Below are 13,872 nucleotides of genomic sequence, written 5' to 3'. Positions count from 1 at the left end.
GAAGGGAATGAAACGCAGTGTTTATCAGTTTGTTTCAAGATGTTTGGTGTGTCAACAGGTCAAGGCAGAGCACCGACGACCTGGAGGATTGCTTCACAGTCTGCCTATTCCTGAATGGAAATGGGAGTTTATCACAATGGACTTTGTGACCCATTTGCCGGTATCCCCGAGGAACTGTGATGCTATCTGGGTTGTGGTGGACCGACTCACCAAGTCAGCGCATTTCATTGCCTATAGCCGAGAGTACTCTGTGGATCGCATGGCACGGATGTACATTCAGGAGATCGTCCGACTTCATGGAGTGCCTGTGAGCATTGTCAGTGATCGGGACCCCAGGTTTACTTCTAGATTCTGGGGGAGTGTTCAGCGTGCGATGGATACTACTCTCAGTTTGAGTACAGCCTATCATCCGGAGACTGATGGTCAGTCAGAACGCACTATCCGTACGTTAGAGGATATGCTTAGAGCGTGCGTCATGGATTTTGGTTCAGCCTAGCAGGATCATTTGCCGTTGATCGAGTTCGCTTACAACAACAGCTATCACACTAGTATTGGGATGGCACCTTTTGAGGCGTTGTATGGGCGACGTTGTCGTACTCCACTCTTCTGGGAAGAAGTGGGGGAGAGACAGGCTGAGGGACCGGAGTTTATCCAGCAGGCGATAGACATTGTTGATCAGATCAAGAAACGGATTAAGACTGCACAGGATCGTCAGGCCAGCTATGCTAATATCAACCGTAGGCCCTTGCAGTTCGAGGTCGGGGAGAAAGTGTTTCTGAGAGTGTCACCTTTCCGCAAGATTCTCAGATTTGGCCTTAAATGCAAGTTGTCTCCTAGATTTATCGGTCCGTTTGAGATATTGGAGAGCATTGGTGATTTATCTTATCGACTAGCTTTACCACCGCATCTGTCCAGTATTCACGACGTGTTCCACGTATCTCTGTTGCGACGGTATGTGGCAGATGAATCTCATATTCTGCAGCGGTCTGAGGTTCAGGTAGACAAGGATTTGACTTATGTTGAGAAACCTCTTCGTATCCTGGATTATAAGGATAAGGTTTTACGGAACAAAGTCATTCCTTTGGTTTTAGTTCAGTGGCAGCGCCGAGGCACTGAGGAAACTACTTGGGAGCTTGAGGACAGGATGCGTAAAGACCATCCTGAGTTGTTTTGATTACATTCTTTAAGTTGTATTCAGTTGCAAACTTTGTAACGTTTGATTTGAATAAAGAATGTTTCTGATTTCTGTATTTGCATTCGGTACTTAAGATCTGTTTTCGAGGACAAAATATCTTAAGTGGGGGAGAATGTAGTAGCCCGTACCCTAATTGAGTAATTAAAGGATTAATGCTAATTAATTGAATTGGGTATCGGACGGATCGGAAGCTCCGAAGGCACGATCAGAAGATCCGAACAGGATCGGAAGCTCCGATGAGCGATCGGAGGCACCGATGTTATTACGTCAGGCATGACGTGTGGTTGGATCGGAAGCTCCGATCAAGACCGGAAGCTTCGATCACCCCTATCCGGAGTCAACAAGTGATATTTTGACACGTGACAGATCAGGATCTTCGGAAGCTCCGATGGCAGGATCAGACATTCCGATCGAGGTTCGGAAATTCCGATCAAGGATCGGAAGTTCCGATCGTTGTCTATAAATAGAGGGCCGAGGCTTCATTTTCAATTGCCAATTCCGAGTGTTTCCCTCTCCTTTCTAGTCTATTCGAGTTGTTCTAGCCTTCCTAGGCTTGACCCGGTGGTCGGCGAGGCGTTCGGTAGTCGTAGCGGAGTTGTGCCCAAGTTCTGGAGGCATCGACATCAAAGGGCTAACGACGGACGAAGGTATAGCTTTTGCTTCCTATAAATATTTTGGAGTATGCAATAGCTTAGTTAAGGCTTTTAGAGCACTTTAATGATAGTAGTATCATTTGGCAGTGTAGAGCAGACTATAGGCGTTGACCTAGGGTTGGTAGAGCTTGCACTGTATTTGAGGTACGAAAGTACTGTTCGAGATATCCTGACTGAGTATGCATGTATTATGTGACTGCATGATTTATATGCCATGATATTATGCTGCATTCATTTGCATCTTGCCGTATCTCTTTCGAGATGTCTGTTAGTAGGGTTGTACCCTATCCTGTTAGTGGATGGACTTCCATCGATTTGGGACCGGCGTATCCACGGTTATCTCGGTATGGGAGCCACCTCCTGAAGCGACGGCACATCGTGCTACATACCAGGGCCCGGTCTGTCTTTGTTATCTGATCCTTGACCTCGAGTCTATAGGGAGTTCACTTTGCATACATGTATACTCATACTCTCGCACTGAGCGTTTTATGCTCACGTCTCGTACTCTGTATTTTCTGGACACCCTATTCCATGGGGCAGGTTTGCGATTGGACGAGGAGAGTGGATCCAGGAGGGGCTAGTCAGTGGTTGGCCGGCTGGAGCTTCGCTTAGGTTTTATTACTGTTGTTTGAGTTTATACAGCTATTCGATTTGGTTGTATATTATTGGATAAATTACAGATTCCTTTACTTGGGATTTTATAATGTTTATGGTTTCCGCAGTTTTATTCTGATATCTGTTTAATTAAGTTAATTGCATGCCTAAGCTCTGTTTAGTAGGTGATCCGGGTTAGGGTCACTACAATACTATATATAAAGGTTGAGACCCATTTAAAAACTACTTTGGTGAGTTTGATGACACCATTATAAATTTACAATTTTAACCCTAAAAAATACATTATACTTCATATAAATTATTGGGTAAAATGGTAAAAATACACATTTGCAATTCTCACTCCCACTATCAAAAACCATCCACTAACTATGTATTGCTAAAATTAAGGATCTATTTCAATTAATTTCATTGTACTTTTCTTTAATATCAATATATTATTTGTAAATTATTAAAATTCATATTTATTATAATTCTACGTAGTTGTTAAAATATTTACGTACATGCAGAGCGTGTACATCGATTGCTAGTACATATAATACATTAGAACACTCTACACAACACAATTAAACTCCATTTCCCAAACCCCAGCGGCCTAGCCGCCCCTCTCTCTCCCTTGAAGAACAAGTCATCAGCCACCCATCTATCCGCCACTCCAGCCATCGCCGACCATCACCCACCACTGTGCCGACCTGGAGCCGCCCTTTGGAGGTTAAACCAGCTGCTGGACGTGAGGTTTCAGAGTTGCATTTCTCCATTTCCTTGGTTAATTCAAAACTAGTCAAGATTTGTGCTTCTTTTGAACACCAAACATTGAATATTCTGTTTATTGCTCCATTCTTGATTTAATTCGAATTTTTCATCATTATATGTGTGTATGGGACGGTGTTTGTGCAAAAATCAGTAGGCATGGTGTGGTGATTTCGAAATTTTCATCTCTTTTGTTGTTAGAATGTGTTGTATGTTGATTTGAGGTGAAAACTTGCATTGAACTGAAGCATTTCGAAATTTTGAAGAAATTTCAGATTTGTCATGTGTAAATTCGATCCTAATCCATGTGTGTTTGGGTGGATTTGTGTCATTGATCATGTTATCTTATATTCTTCAAGTTGAACGTTGAAAGTTTACACAATTCGGCATATCATTGTGGGTAATTGAATTCAAATTTTGAAAAAATGGATGAATGTGTGTAGTGGCTGTCCATGTTGATTAATAGGTGTGAAAATGTGGTCTTGGAAATGCATTAGATGGGTGTTAAGGGCTGGAGTTAGAGGATTTTAGGATAGGAACTTGGTTGTGGCGATTGGGTTGATCAGGTGAAACATGTCGGGCTAAAACCTTGACTTGAGCTAGCTTCGGGCACGAGGCTAAGTTCAAGGGCACTTTCTGGTCAAAGAGGAAGTCTTAGGTGGTGTCTCGATGGTTGTAATGTGGAGTAGTCAATCGTCGAAGGGTTTTAAAGGTTTTAAGTTATGAAGGGATAGTGCAGATTTTTTTTTGTTCCATGCGGTTGGTCTCTAGAAATGGGTTTTGATTTTGGTGCTTTAGAGGCCTGGACAGGGGGTGATCTTGTCCTACTTAATGTGTATGATGTTGGGGTCGTGTCGGTTCAAATTTGGCTAAATTCGGGTAAGTTTCGGGTAAGAAAAGGGTGGATTAAGTTGAAGTGGCTAGAGCAGTTTTTCAGGAAGTTTAGGGGCTGTCCGGGAACCTAAAGTGAACGGGCTGCTCGGGCTTGCGTTAGAGGTTAAGGACTGATCCTAGGGATGATTTAGGATTGTACAAGATGTCGGTTTGAACGGGAGGTCATTCGGATAAGAATGGATTAGTTTATGGGCCGTACGGACCGAACGCCCGTATTGACTCATTAAGGGGTTAAGTCTAACAGATTCTAAGGAAGTCTATATGTTTAGAGGTGGCCACTTACACGTCATTCATCCAAGATTCAAAGTTTTATGTAATCATTTGAAGTGGTGTCTTCGAACTTTTTGTTCTCATCTTTCGTGTGAGTAAAGTTTCAAGTAATGTCATATTCAAGTCTCGGAGTTTCGAATAATGAAAAGATGAAAAGTTAAAGTTAAATGTGAAAAGTTAAATATGAAAAGTTGAATGAGGAAATTTGATTGTGACTTTAGACGTGCAATGTTGGTCGGGGGATGCCTCTATTCACTTTCCAAAAACGGACGTGTAGTGTGCGGCTGAGAGACATCTCAGCTCTCCTACCAAATTAGACGTGTAGTGTGCGACCGTGAAACATCTCGGCTCCCCTAACAAACCAGAGGAGGGGCAATGTGGCATCGGGAGAGATCTCGGCGTCCTTGCCGGCATAGTACTGTAGCCATTGATCGATCAACACAAAAAGAGTCACAATCGAGGATCTGAATTTTCAGAGCAAAAGTTAAAGTTAAAGTTCAAAGTTAAAGTTAAAGGGAAAGTTTCTGAAAGTTACAAAGGAAAATTCCAAGTTTAAATTGTGAGTTTCAGTTCATGTTTAAAAGCGTGAGTTTGAGTAAAGTTGCGTGAGTTCTTTATACGTGATTCCTTTTAGTTCCAGTGTAGCACCAAGAACTTCTAAAATTTGAAAATCATGCCTAAAATTATTTTCAGTATTTATATTTTAAATTTCTTGAAGTTAATTGTTTAAGTTTCAGTTAAAGTTAGCCTTGCTTGACTTATTTGAATTAAATGCCTTGAACTGTTTAGTTAGTAATTTTTATCCAGGCAGGCGACGACGGTGGGCTTCGGTGGTTTATTTTCAAGATTTTTAATTTTAAGATTTTAAGTTAGAGGTAAAAGGGGGGTTTTGGCCAAAAATGCAAATTTTGAATTTTTAGGGGTCAAAAAGCAATTTTATCATTTTCTTGGGTTATTTCCTAAATTTTTCATAAAATAGGATTTTATTAAATCCGGGTTAGTGGAATTTCAATCAAAATGTTGTGAGTTGAATTTTTAAATTTAGAAGTTTGAAAATAGCAAAAAGTTTGAGGTAAAAAGTTTTAATAGTACAAGTAGTACTTTTGCTAGTACAAGTAAAATTTTAAAACACTACACACAATACACTACACTTTTAATTTACACTATCATTAAAACATTTCAATAAAAAAATCAAGACACAAACCCTAGCCCCTTCTAAACCCTAGTAGCCGCCCACCCCCCTTCTCCCTTGAAGCTCCCTCTTGGCCAAATGCCTTCCGCCGCCCCAAGCCGCCGCTGCCGCCATCCACCGCCGTCCCCACTACCGGAGGAGCTCCACAAGGAGCTTAGCTTGGAGTTTGACCTAGAGTTCTTCCCTCCATCTCCCCTTATTTTCGAAATTATTGGGTAAAAGGTTGAAAGGCAAGTGTAGCTACTCCTTTGGGCTCACATTCAAGCAATATCTACCCCCACCCTTATGATTTCTTGCAATATTTTCGAGAATGCATGTTGTTAGAAGGTTAGGGTTTCGAATTTTTCATGTTTAGGGGCTGATTTTTTCAAAATATGTTAGGGAGTTGAGTTTATGTGGATTAATGTTGAGTATATGTGCATTGACATGGAATTAATTGAGTGTCCTTGCCAAAATTCGAAATTTCAGATTGTATATGGACCTAATTTTCGAAATGTTGCATGTGTAGGGGCTGAAATTTATTTGATGTTGAAGTATTTAATGGTCTTGCATTGGTCTTGATTGATTGTTCAACATTTTGGAGTTTTGATGGTTAATTCTTGATGCTCTTGATATGTGTTGTGAAAGTGTGGATTGAGTGTAGCCCAAGTGTTTGGGAAAAGTCCTAAGAGAGGTTATTTGAGGTGTTTGGGTGTTTGGTGTGGAGATAAGTTGAGGAAAGTGGGCTAAGTGTTTGAATTGTTGGAATTGGAGGTGTGTGAGTGTGCAGGGCAGCACTGTTCACGGGGCAGGGCAGGGTCGTGGCTGAGGTCTGGGCAGGGTTAGGCTATTCCATGGTAAAGTTCATGACGTTGTGGTCGCGTCGATATAAAATGGGCTCGATTCGGATAAGAATTGAGTGAGTTATGGATTTTTCAAAATTGGGTGCAAGTGCAGATTTTTCCTTTGAATAGGGGCTGTCCGATTTTTTTGTTTTGTAAATTTTCTCTTTTGATCTTTTGATGATACCACCTATTCCTTGGGATGATTTGGAGTGTTTGTTGAGTGTCGGTTCAAGCGGGACGGGTTTTGGATAAGGCATGACAAAGTTAAGGGCTTTTCGGTTTACTTGCTCGAGTTAAGTCAAGTTTGAGGATTTTGTTGGGTAAGTTGTCTTCTTTGGACTTAGGGGCAGCCACTCATCCACCTTAAACTCACATTTTCGAATCGAGTCTCATCTCTTAAAGATTGCTTATTCGTGTGCATTTGACGTGTTCTTGAGTTTAATAAAGAAAAAGGAAGTTTACTTGTTTGCATGCCATTTAATGTATGAGTTGAGTCTTTATAAATGAAAAGGGAAAAGAAAGCAAATATTTTTGAATGAAGTGATCTGTTTGTGACAAGAGGGGTGTTGCTAGGCCGGGGGATGCCTCGGTCTACTCACCAAGAGGTTATAGAGGTTAGGCAAGGAGCAAGAGACATCTTGTTTACCCTTGCCACAGAGGGGCAATGTGGGATCGGGAGGCATCTCGGTCTCCTTGCCATAGAGGGGTTAAGTTCGTCGGGAGAAATCTCGTCGTCTTGCCGGCATAGTGCACTGCAGCCATGATCATGATCGAAACAGAGGGTCACAAATCAGGGATCGGATTTCTAAGAGGAAAAAGTAAAGAAAAGTTTAAAAGTTAAAGTTTCACAATTTTAGTTGACTCGTTTTGCATTGATGTCAGTCTTTCAGTTATGCATGAGTCTAAGTTGAATGTTATGAAAGTTAAAGTTTATCATAGTGTGAGTTCATTAATGCATGATTTCTATATCTTTCTAGTTTCATGCATATTACAGTTTAAGTTGAGTTTTTTCATCACGTATTTTAAACCCTTGTTATTATCCTAGTTATGCTTGTTGAGTCTTTAGACTCACTATGCTTGAATGTTTGCAGGTGAGGATTTTGTGGAGGAGACGGAGGGGCGTGATCTACTGGGATGAGGCCATCGGTAGTGCAAGGCCCAGTGACCGTTGCTTCCTTTTAGTTTATGTTTTTCCGCACAGTTATCGAATTTGTAATAATGAAGTATTATTTGAGATCTTGTAGTATTTATAGCCAGGATGTGCATTCCCTGTGCTACAACTTATGTTTTGAAGTACGTTTTCCGCTTTTGCAAGTTTATGATTATCGTTGGAATTAATTTTAAATGCTTTAGTTTACTTTATGCTGTAACCGGGAGGTGGTTACTTGGATTGCATGTTTATGTTTAACGCACTTAAGTTTTGAAGTCAATTTTCTTTCCTTATTTAAATTGCTGTTTGAGTCTTGATGGCTTATTTGTTTTACAAATAGGTCATGGCAAAATTTTTTTAAAAATCCGTAATTTTCCTTTATTTTAATTATAGTCTAGTAGCGAGTAGTTAGGGTCGTTTCAGTTGGTATCAGAGCTCGGTCTTGGTTTGGGCTGAGCCTACTGCCGGTTGCTGAAACTCAGGGGATCTCGCCTCAAAGTCTGTAAGATTTAAGTTTAATGTCTCTATCTGTTTAAGTTTTGATGTATTAGTTTCTTGAGTTATTGAGAAGTTTAAATTTGAAGTAAAAATATTTTCGAAGGCATGAAATTTGAATGTTGGATTTTCTCAATGCGTTTAGATGGCTCGTCGTCATGATCCGCGTGCAGTTACGCCTCCACCGCCTCCACCGGCGCGGCAGGTGGATATAGGAGGGCAGGTGCTAGCAGGATTGGCCCATATCCTCGAGCGTCATGTGGATGCTCCTGTTGCTAGATTGGAGACTACTTATGAGCAGTTTCGGAAGATGAATCCGAAGGACTTCGCTGGCACCACTGATCCGTTGATAGCGGAGGGTTGGATCCGCTCCCTTGAGGTGATCTTTCGCTATATGCAGATGGGAGATCCAGATAGAGTGAGATGTGCTGTGTTTCTCCTCCAGGATGATGCCGCCCTCTGGTGGGAGGGTATGGAGAAGATTGTGAACCCAGCTACTCTACCTTGGGCTGAGTTCAAGAAGTTGTTCTTTGAGAAGTACTTTACTGCTGATGTGAGAGCCCGTTTGAAGACGGAGTTTATGAGCTTGAGGCAGGTTGATCTGTTGGTAGCCCAGTTCGTGGTGAAGTTTGAGAGAGGCTGCCATTTCGTGCCGTTGATTGGAGATGATGAGAAAGAGAAGCTGGAGCACTTTCTTGTAGGGCTTCGACCTACCATCCGTAGGGATGTGCTTATGGCTGAGCCATCTTATTATGCTTCAGCACTGAGGCGTGCCTTGAGGTCCGAGCAGACGCTGAGAGATATTAGCGCGGAGGCGCATGGCAAGAGGCCCTTCCCTCATCAGGGCCACTCTCAGCAGCAGCAGCACGGCAAGAAGCCGTATCATGGGCCCCCGAGACAGCAGGGACAGCAGGCACCGCAGGGGCGTCAGGCCCAGAGACAGGTTCCTCCCAAGGCTGGGGAGAAGCCTATTTGTCAGTTTTGCCATCGTCCGCATTTTGGGAAGTGTTTGAAGGATGCTGGAGTTTGCTTCAAGTGCAAGAAGCCAGGACATATGTCTACCCATTGTCCAGAGCTGAGGAGGCCCGTGCAGGGCAGAGTGTTCGTGATGGAGGCCGAGCAGGCCGACCCAGACACTACTCTTCTCACAGGTAATATCTTAACTTTTGGGTTAGAGCAGTTAAAGATTTGTTGATGCATGCGACTCTAAATCTTTTCTTGTTTGAGGTTTTACTCTAGTAACTTGTTGCATGCCTTAGGACCTTTGACTGTTTAGCATGAATAGTATCTTGTTTGGGAATTGTTGAATTAGAATGAGCCTAAGTAGAACTCGTGGTTTTAACTTCAACCTTTCGTCGTTGTAACTACTGCTATGCAGGTAGGATTGTTGTGGCAGGCATAGCCACGAGGGCCTTATTAGACTCAGGGGCTACCCATTCCTTTATATCGGAGTCTTTTGCCCTTGAGAGGGGAATTCAGAGCGAGGAATTGGAGGTTGGATTCTCAGTTACTATCCCCTCAGGGGAAGAGCTATCCACCAGGAGCTTGGTGAGAGACCTTGTATTGCTTTTGCAGGGTCAGTCAGTGGTAGCAGACCTCATAGTGCTACCTTTGCCAGAGTTTGACCTGATTCTTGGGATGGATTGGATGACGAAGAATGCGGTGATGATAGATTTTCAGCAGAGGTCAGTACTAGTCAGGCCTGAGGGCGAGGAACCGTTTTGGTTTGAGGCTGCTAAGAGCTTGAGCAAGACTCGAGTCATTTCTACTTTTCAAGCTCAGAGGCTTGTACTTAGTGGGTGCGAGTCATTTCTAGCCAGTTTATCTTTGACAGAGCTGCCAGAGAGACCAGTTATTTCTGATGTGGCTATCGTCAGGGAGTTTGAGGATGTGTTCCCTAGCGATGTTGTGGGAATTCCGCCCGTTAGAGAAGTGGAGTTCTCTATAGATTTGATTCCCGGTGCTGTGCCTATCTCCAAGGCACCGTACAGATTGGCTCCTACCGAAATGAAGGAGTTAAAAGAGCAGATTCAAGAGTTGCTTGACAAGGGATTCATACTCCCTAGTTTCTCCCCATGGGGCGCACCAGTTCTCTTCGTTAAGAAGAAGGACGGCAGTCTAAGATTGTGCATAGACTACCGAGGTTTGAACGGAGTGACGGTGAAGAACAATTACCCATTACCTAGGATCGAGGACCTCTTCGATCAATTTCAAGGTGCATCCGTCTTTTCGAAGATTGATCTTCGTTCAGGTTATCACCAGTTGAAGGTGAAGGAGTCAGATGTGGCGAAGACAGCATTTAGGACTCGTTACGATCATTACGAGTTCCTTGTGATGCCGTTTGGGATGACGAACGCGCCCGCGGTTTTCATGGATCTTATGAACCGCGTGTTTCAACCTTACTTGGACCGCTTTGTCATTGTTTTCATCGATGACATCCTCATTTATTCGAAGGATAGAGTGGAGCATGAACAGCATTTGAGGACCGTTCTTGAGGTGCTTCGAGAGCACAAGTTGTTGGCCAAGTTTGATAAGTGTGAATTCTGGTTGGAGAAAGTTGCTTTCTTGGGTCATATTATTTCTAAGAGCGGTGTGGAAGTAGACCCTTCAAAGGTTCAAGCAGTGAAGGAGTGGTCTATACCGAGGAGCGCGTTTGAGATTCGCAGTTTTCTTGGATTAGCCGGTTATTACCGAAAATTTATCAAGGGTTTTTCCTCCATTGCTGTGCCTATGACAGCGTTGACTAAGAAGAACGCCAAGTTTGTTTGGAGTGCCGAGTGTCAAAGGAGCTTTGATACTTTGAAGGAAGCTCTTACGACAGCGCCAGTGTTGACCATGCCATCCGGGCAAGGTGATTTTGTGGTGTATACTGATGCTTCCAAGTTGGGATTGGGAGCAGTTCTGATGCAGCGAGACAGAGTTATTGCCTATGCTTCTAGGCAATTGAAGGAGCACGAGAAGAACTACCCTACTCATGACTTAGAGTTGGCAGCGGTAGTGTTTGCTCTTAAGATTTGGAGACACTATCTTTACGGAGAGAAGAGTCAGATCTTCACAGACCACAAAAGCCTCAAGTACTTCTTCACCCAGAAGGAGTTGAATATGAGGCAGCGTAGGTGGTTAGAGTTGGTGAAGGACTATGACTGCAATATTAGCTACCACCCTGGTAAAGCTAATGTGGTTGCAGATGCTTTGAGCAGGAAGACTGCAGTGATTACCTCCTTGTCAGTGTCTAGACCGTTGCAGGTTGAGATTCAGAGGTATGGTATTGAGTTTTATGCGAGTGGTAGAGCTCCCCGTTTGTCTTCCCTTAGTGTGCAGACTACACTTTTTGATCGTATTCGTGCAGCGTAGTCAGTTGATGAGCAGATCAGGAAGTGGAGACAGAGAGATGAGGAGAAAGGCAGCGGTTTGTATGCTGTGGTAGATGGGATTGTGAGGTACAGAGGTAGATTTTGGGTTCCCGCAGGTGATTCTCTGTGAGTTACTATCATGGCAGAGGCACATACATCGCCGTACTCAATCCACCCTGGTAGTACGAAGATGTATCGGGATCTTCAGCAGCTTTATTGGTGGCCAGGCATGAAAAGTGACATTGCCCGATTCGTGTCAGAATGCCTGACATGCCAGCAGGTTAAGGCGGAGCATCAGAGACCCGCCGGTTTGCTTAAGCCTCTCCCTATTCCGGAGTGGAAGTGGGAGAATATCTCCATGGATTTTGTCGTGGGATTTCCGAAGACATTGAGAGGTTCGAATGCCATTTGGGTGATTGTAGACCGTCTCACTAAGTCGGCTCACTTTTTACCGGTGAAGATGAATTTCACGATGACTCAGTTCGCGGAGTTGTATATCCGGGAGATAGTCAGACTACATGGTATTCCAGTCTCCATAGTGTCTGATAGAGATCCACGGTTTACTTCGTCTTTTTGGAAGAGTTTTCATTCTGCTATGGGTACGAAGCTACTTTTTAGCACCGCCTTTCACCCGCAGACTGATGGCCAGTCAGAGAGGGTGATTCAGATTTTGGAGGATCTTTTGAGGGCATGTGCTATTGATTTTCAAGGTAGTTGGGAGTCGAGACTACCACTAGTGGAATTCGCGTATAATAACAGTTTTCAGTCCACTATTGGCATGGCTCCCTACGAGGCACTATATGGGAGGAAGTGTAGATCTCCAGTGTTGTGGGATGAGATAGGTGAGAGATCAGATTTTGGTCCGGAGATTGTTCAGTTGACCACAGAGGTAGTGGCTAAGATCCGTGATAGGATGAGGACTGCCCAGAGTAGGCAGAAGAGCTATGCTGATCACCGGAGGAGAGACTTGGAGTTCTCGGTGGGTGATCATGTTTTTATCAGTATTGCACCCATGAAGGGTGTGATGATGTTTGGAAAGAAAGAGAAGTTGGCACCGAGGTTCATAGGGCCCTTCGAGATTTTGGATAGGGTAGGGGTACTGGCTTATAGAGTGGCCTTGCCGCCTAACCTTGATAAGATCCATAATGTCTTCCATGTGTCGATGTTGAGGAAGTACATCTCGAACCCATCCCATGTGCTTAGTTTGGAACCGCTTCAGCTATCTCCTCACTTGACCTATGAGGAGAAGCCCATCCGGATTTTGGATAGACAGGAGAGAAGACTCCGTAACAAGTCGATTCCAATGATCAAGGTGAGATGGCAGAACCATTCGGATGAAGAGGCCACTTGGGAAGCAGAAGCAGATATCAGAGTTCGATATCCGAAGCTTTTTGGTAAGTTTTAATTTCGAGGACGAAATTTCTTATTAGGGAGGGAGGAATTGTAGCACCAAGAACTTCTAAAATTTGAAAATCATGCCTAAAATTATTTTCAGTATTTATATTTTAAATTTCTTGAAGTTAATTGTTTAAGTTTCAGTTAAAGTTAGCCTTGCTTGACTTATTTGAATTAAATGCCTTGAACTGTTTAGTTAGTAATTTTTATCCAGGCAGGCGATGACGGTGGGCTTCGGTGGTTTATTTTCAAGATTTTTAATTTTAAGATTTTAAGTTAGAGGTAAAAGGGGGGTTTTGGCCAAAAATGCAAATTTTGAATTTTTAGGGGTCAAAAAGCAATTTTATCATTTTCTTGGGTTATTTCCTAAATTTTTCATAAAATAGGATTTTATTAAATCCGGGTTAGTGGAATTTCAATCAAAATGTTGTGAGTTGAAATTTTAAATTTAGAAGTTTGAAAATAGCAAAAAGTTTGAGGTAAAAAGTTTTAATAGTACAAGTAGTACTTTTGCTAGTACAAGTAAAATTTTAAAACACTACACACAATACACTACACTTTTAATTTACACTATTATTAAAACATTTCAATAAAAAAATCAAGACACAAACCCTAGCCCCTTCTAAACCCTAGTAGCCGCCCACCCCCCTTCTCCCTTGAAGCTCCCTCTCGGCCAAGTGCCTTCCGCCGCCCCAAGCCGCCGCTGCCGCCGTCCACCGCCGTCCCCACTGCCGGAGGAGCTCCACAAGGAGCTTAGCTTGGAGTTTGACCTAGAGTTCTTCCCTCCATCTCCCCTTATTTTCGAAATTATTGGGTAAAAGGTTGAAAGGCAAGTGTAGCTACTCCTTTGGGCTCACATTCAAGCAATATCTACCCCCACCCTTATGATTTCTTGCAATATTTTCGAGAATGCATGTTGTTAGAAGGTTAGGGTTTCGAATTTTTCATGTTTAGGGGCTGATTTTTTCTAAATATGTTAGGGAGTTGAGTTTATGTGGATTAATGTTGAGTATATGTGCATTGACATGGAATTAATTGAGTGTCCTTGCCAAAATTCGAAATTTCAGATTGTATATGGACCTAATTTTC

The sequence above is a fragment of the Henckelia pumila genome, chromosome 3 (genome assembly GCF_033568475.1).
Source record: "Henckelia pumila isolate YLH828 chromosome 3, ASM3356847v2, whole genome shotgun sequence".
Classification (NCBI taxonomy): domain Eukaryota; kingdom Viridiplantae; phylum Streptophyta; class Magnoliopsida; order Lamiales; family Gesneriaceae; genus Henckelia; species Henckelia pumila.
Note: the sequence above shows the minus strand (reverse complement) of the source record.